The sequence below is a fragment of the Engystomops pustulosus genome, chromosome 2, assembly GCF_040894005.1.
Source record: "Engystomops pustulosus chromosome 2, aEngPut4.maternal, whole genome shotgun sequence".
Classification (NCBI taxonomy): Eukaryota; Metazoa; Chordata; class Amphibia; order Anura; family Leptodactylidae; genus Engystomops; species Engystomops pustulosus.
The window spans coordinates 12,215,598-12,221,721 of NC_092412.1; the positions used below are offsets into that span (position 1 = coordinate 12,215,598).

The window sequence follows — 6,124 nt, forward strand, 5'->3', positions numbered from 1 at the left end:
TGTTAACACGGCTTCTCCCCTGTGTGAGTTTTCTGATGTTTAACAAGATTTCAGTCATTGGCAAAACATTTCCCACATTCAGGACATGAATATGGCTTCTCCCCTGTATGAGTTCTCTGGTGTTGAAGAAGACAAAATTACTCAGTAAAACATTTTCCACGTTCTGAACATGAAAATGGTTTCTCCTGGTGACTTTAGCTGGAAAACACTAGCTGGGCCAGATTTATCACTGTGATGATGAATTCTGGTGCAGGATAAGACTGTCATTTCGTACTTTAGACCTACTATTAGTTGGTCTAAACTGTGCGCCAGAATTTTGGGCGCACGGACGATTTCCTGCAAGTCACGCCCCTTTCTCATGAGGTCACGCCCATCTCCCAAAGGCCACACCCCTTAATCAAGACAAGACAAGTCGGGAAAGTGCCAAAGGCACTGTGGTGCAAGGCATTTTAAACAGTGTTTTTGGTGCAAAACCACCAGAATTGTGGCGCAAGTGCATTTATAAATCCCCCCCAATGAATGGATTTATCAATTCATAGTCCATAGTGCAGAGCTCCACAACACTAGTGTTTTACTAGATTATCCCTGCAATGCCGAATACTGGCCCAGTATAAGTTGAGTTGTACTTTTTGACCTGCTTATCTAAACTGTTCCTCAGGATGTGGCGTCCACCTCATTTGTTTTTGTCATGTGCGCTATTTCCCAGCAGAACCGGCTCATTTATCAAAGCCCTTGCCCCGTTTAGTCACAAAATGGTTTAAAACCCTCGATAAATGCATCACAAGGTCTTTTAGTTTTTTGACGCCAATACACCAGAAGTCTGGAGCATTTGTCAGTTCATACACGTGTTCATTAAATAACTTTTTCATTTTTTGGGTTAGCGTTGTTATATTTGCGGTATTATTTATGGGGGAATGCAAGATTTTTTATTTTATTATTATTTGATTTTGAATTTACTTCAATTCTAAAATTCTGATCTAAAGGAAACCTGTCACCAACTTTTACCCCCCAGTTGGATTTCAAATATATTAAAATCAAAAGTGACCCCTGGGTTATCAATGTGTGGAATATACACTAACCCCACAGGTGATCAACCAATTGAAATAAAACCTGGGGTGTTAAGGCCACGTTATCATGGATATTGTTTCAGGTGGGCAATACACATAAAACCCAAGACCTGACCTAGGTGTCAAAGCCCTTCCCCCAAGTAATTGGTCTTATTTTAGGTGGACAATAAATATCACCCCAGGACAAAGACCTGGCTAATTGTATCCCAAATACAAGAGCGCCATCCTAAGAAAGATGTGGACTACTACACCACTGATCAATATCTAATTACATTATGGAGAGCAGTGATCATGAAGGCCAGAAGATACCTGAGCAGGGGTCTGGACTTTATATATTTTTTAATGATATTAATAAGATTTTATTCATTCCTATTTTTCTAAGATTTTCCAACATATTGTTTATTGAAAGGTTTTCAATATTTTTACATAAGAAACAGATGGAGACCCCTAAAATAGAGGTCACCTCCTACTGCAAATACAAGGCAAAAATCAATGAAAAAAAGAGGAGGGGAGGAGATGGAACAATAAAGGAGGTCAACATAGCGGTTACCGACTGTATGTAGGAGTAAAATAACGACATTGATCCAAGTTAAATACAGTCATCCCTAGACCAGAGAGCCAGGGCTAGAAAATGTTTACATATTTATACTAGGAAGAGGTGGGTGCGAAGAGACCCCTAAAATCAAGCCATTTTGCCCAATATTGGTTAAAAGTGGAAGTCTCATAGCTACAAGGTGTTCTAAAACCCTTGCCGTAAGGCGCAAAACAATGGCACAAGTGATAAAAGATGAAAAAAACCTCTAAAAATCTGTACAACAATTTCTCCGGAGTAAATAATTGCCCCACATATGGTTATACAATGTTGTATGGGCACGCAGAAGGACTCCGAAGGGACAATTTGCCTTTAGAAGGTGAAATGTGGACAATGTACCACAACTTTGTTTCCGTAGGGCGCTGTACAGATCAACCCGACCCAGGTATTTATCGTAAGCCTGGATGCCGGCTTGGGCGCAGGTTTACGTTGGGCGCAGCAGTGATGGTACCTTGTACAGGGTGAGGGTGCTGGAGTCCCCATGAATTGTGGTCAGCATGAGGACATCCCTCTTGTCCTTATACACCAGGTTCTCATTTAATGGTTTTATGAACCCCTTTCTTTTAGGATGAAATAAATTTTTATTGGAAACTCAAAAAGAGCCTTGATTTCTTTTTTTTTTAGGAAAACATAAAAATGAAACAAAGGAAATACAATAAACAAAATAAACCCAAACCCTCTTCCCCACCTTTATGTTCACCTTTATAATTGGCTTCCTGATAAAGTACCCAGGGAGGCCTCTCTGGTTTTAACCCCTTAAGGACGCAGGGTTTTTCGGCTCATTTCTCGCTCTCCACCTTCAAAAATTTATAACTTTTTCATTTTTCCGTGTACAGACCTGTGTGAGGGCTTATTTTGTGCGTAACAAATTTTACTTTCCCGTAATGTTATTTATTTTAACATGCCGAGTACTGCGAAGCTGAAAAAAAATTCCAAATGTGGAAAAATTGAAAAAAAAACGTCACGTTCTTGTGGGCTCAGTTTTTACGACATTGACTGTGCACTCAAAATAACACCTCAGCTTTATTCTTTGGTTCGGTGCGATCGTGATACCAAATTTATATAGGTTTTATTGTGTTAATACATTTTAAAAAATTAAACGAATGTGTATAAAAAAGAAAAAACATTTTTTGCCATCTTCTGACGCTAATAACTTTTTCATACTTTGGCGCACGGAGCTGGGTGAGGGGTCATTTTTTGTGAAATGAGCCTACGTTTTCATTGCTACCATTTTGAGGTCTGTGCGACATTTTGATAATTTTTTATGTGATGTAAAAAGGTGTAAAAGTCGCATTTCGGACATTTGGGCGCCATTTCCCGTCTCGGAGGTCACCGCCGGCCGTAACCGCTTTTATATTTTGATAGATCGGGCATTTTGGGACGCGGCGATACCTAATATGTTTGTGATTTTTACTGTTTATTATGTTTTATATCAGTTCTAGTAAGAGGGGGGTGATTTGAGTTTTGGTCAGATCGCTCCTACCATATACTGCAATACTTCTGTATTGCCGTATATGGCATTTTTGCAGCTCATTCATTACAATGAGCCACTGGCTCATTGTAACGAATCTGCAGAAGCCAGATAGCTTCGGGTCAAACGAAGACCCGAGGCTACCATGGCAACCGATTGCCGCCGTCCTTTAAATGCCGCCGGCGACAATGAAAGGGTTAATAGCCGCGATTGGTGAAAGCACAGACCGCAGTTATTAGCGGTGGGGGTTTGATGCAATATGCAACAACCCCCACCCTTGTATGAAGAGGACTCAGCCCGTGAGCCCTCTTCATACATTCCCTCCACCTCTGCGCCGTAGAGCTACGGCGCAGAGCGTTAGGGGGTTAATGTAGTGCCGCACGCTACAAAACCTCTGGAATTGAGGGATCGAGAATAGTCGAATTCTGGTATAAAAGTTATCCACATAGAGGTGGTAACTCTTATCCATCAGTCGGTGAACTAGATCCCAAAAGTTTTTCCACTAATTCCTAGAACCGAGGGCCATAGAGGGGTCATTTGTGGTGTCTTTTCCTTTATAAACTCTAAACCCGTGGTGTACCATATGGAAACCTCTCACAGCTTGTACATTTTAATTCCATGTCTTGCCCTCTTGTTGTGCAGGTATGAAAATGGCTTCTCTGCTGTGTGAGTTCTCCATTGTTTAACAAAATTTGAAGTGCTGCTGAAACATTTTCCACATTCAGACTTCAGTCCTGTGTACATTTTCTTATGTTCAACAAGATGTGATTTACAGATAAAGCATTTCCCACATTCTAGACATGAAACAGGCTTCTACCCTGTGTGAGTTCTCTGATGTCTTTGAAGACTTGATTTCTCGATAAAGCATTTGCCACATTCAGGGCATGAAAATGGCTTCTCTCCTGTGTGAGTTCTCTTATGTTTTACAAGACTTGAAGAATGGTTGAAACATTTTCCACATTCAATACATAAAAATGGCTTCTCCCCTGTGTGAACTTTCTGATGTGCAACAAGAAGTGCATTACGGACAAAACATTTCCCACATTCAGAACATGAAAATGGCTTCTCTCCTGTGTGAGTTCTCTGATGAAAAACAAAACTTGACTGATCAGTAAAGCATTTTCCACATTCAGTACATGAGAACGGCTTCTCCCCTGAGTGATTTTTCTCATGTATAGCAAGATGCGATTTCCTGATAAAACATTTCCCACATTCAAGACATGAAAATGGCTTCACTCCTGTGTGAATTTTCTTGTGTCTAGAGAAACTTGAACTATCGCTGAAACCTTTTCCACATTCAGTACATGAAAATGGTTTCTCCCCTGTGTGAGTTCTCTGGTGTTCAACAAGATGCCGTTTACCAGTAAAACATTTCCCACATTCAGGACATGAAAATGGCTTCTCCCCTGTGTGAGTTCTCTGGTGATTAGAAAGTCTTGAATTATCACTGAAACATTTGCCACATTCAGAGCATGTAAATTCCCCTGTGTGAATTTTCTCATGTGCAACAACTTGCCATTTCCTGGTAAAATATTTTCCACATTCAGGACATGAAAATAGCTTTTCTGGTGTATGAGTTTTCACATGTTCATCAAGACTTGATTTCTGGGTGAAGCTTTTCTTACATTTCAGACATGAAAAACCATTTGCCTCTGAGTGACTTTGAAGATGAATGAGAAGATTCGATTTATAACTAAAACATTTTCCACATTCTGTACATGAAAATGGCTTCTCCCCTGTGTGAGTTCTCTGATGTGTAAAAAGCTTATCTTTCCTGCTAAAACATCTTTCACATTCAGGACATGAAAATGGCTTCTCTCCTGTGTGAGTTCTCCTGTGTCTGTCAAGACTTCTCTTATCGCTCAAACATTTTCCACATTCAGTACATAAGAATGGGTTCTCCTCTGTGTGAGTTCTCTTATGTTCAATAAGGCTTGATTTCCTAGTAAAACTTTTCCCACATTCAAGACATGAAAACTTCCTCTTCTCTCCATGATTTCCCTCCTCTGTGGAAAGATGTGACTGATTATCTTCTACTTCAACACAAGGGAACGAGAGAGGACGTCCATGGGAACCTCTTGTACTTTCATCTCCTGAAAAATAAATTCAAGAAATCAATATTGGAGGTTTTATTTTTCCGGTTACAAGGAGAAGCGAAGTGATTCAATAACACAAGTCATCTATGGATAGAAAAGTCATAAATATTAATTGTGAATATTAACCATTGACATGGCTGAGACCTGAGGGGCTTATCCGAGGGTATTAAAAAAACACTGGTGGCTGGGATGGGGCAGGTAAAAAAAAATAAACATGTACTTACCTCCCGGCCTCCAGCGCTGCAATCTCTATGGTCTGTGCACCATGTAAGCAAACAGGGGCACAGAAGCCGCACTGCGCTCACCTTCCACACCTGGCCACACCCATCCTGCCGGATACAATGCTGGGAATAGGAACAGGTTGGTGTGGCCGGCCACCTCGGCAGCGCGGCTTCCGTGCCTGGTTGTTGACATGGGGCACGGACCATAGAGATCACATGAATGGATGCCGGGAGGGACCACAGAGGTAAGTACATGTTTGTATTCTTGTTAAGATTTTTACCATTGGTAGAGGACAGGTTAAAGGGATCCTGGCAGAAGATTCACATGGATACAACTACGGTCAGAACAAAATACAGATCAGCTCTTCATCATAACTATATATAACTCTGTATCAGGGAATACATAGATATGGGACATCCATGTGGAGAAGGGTCTGCGGCAGCTTCTCTTCAGCTCAGTATGATGGATCAGTCTCTATAAGCAAGGAGAGAGAGAGAATCTACTATAATGTGAATGTCACTGGTGATGGGTTAATGGACCAGTAAAGTCCAGGACCTGGTGTCTATGCCATTGATATCTCCAGCCCCGGTTGTTGTGTACCCGGGAGAGCAGGGATCCTCTATGGACGGAAGATATACGGTGGGGGAATTTATCAAGACTGGCGTTTAGATCACTA

The 6,124-nt window shown here is 41.1% G+C and overlaps 1 protein-coding gene across 1 annotated transcript in view; it reads right to left on the reverse strand.

The window, feature by feature from the left end:
* Window positions 1–6,124, reverse strand: part of LOC140119760 (uncharacterized) — a 215,424-nt gene that overhangs the window by 55,230 nt on the left and 154,070 nt on the right. The window lies entirely within an intron of this gene.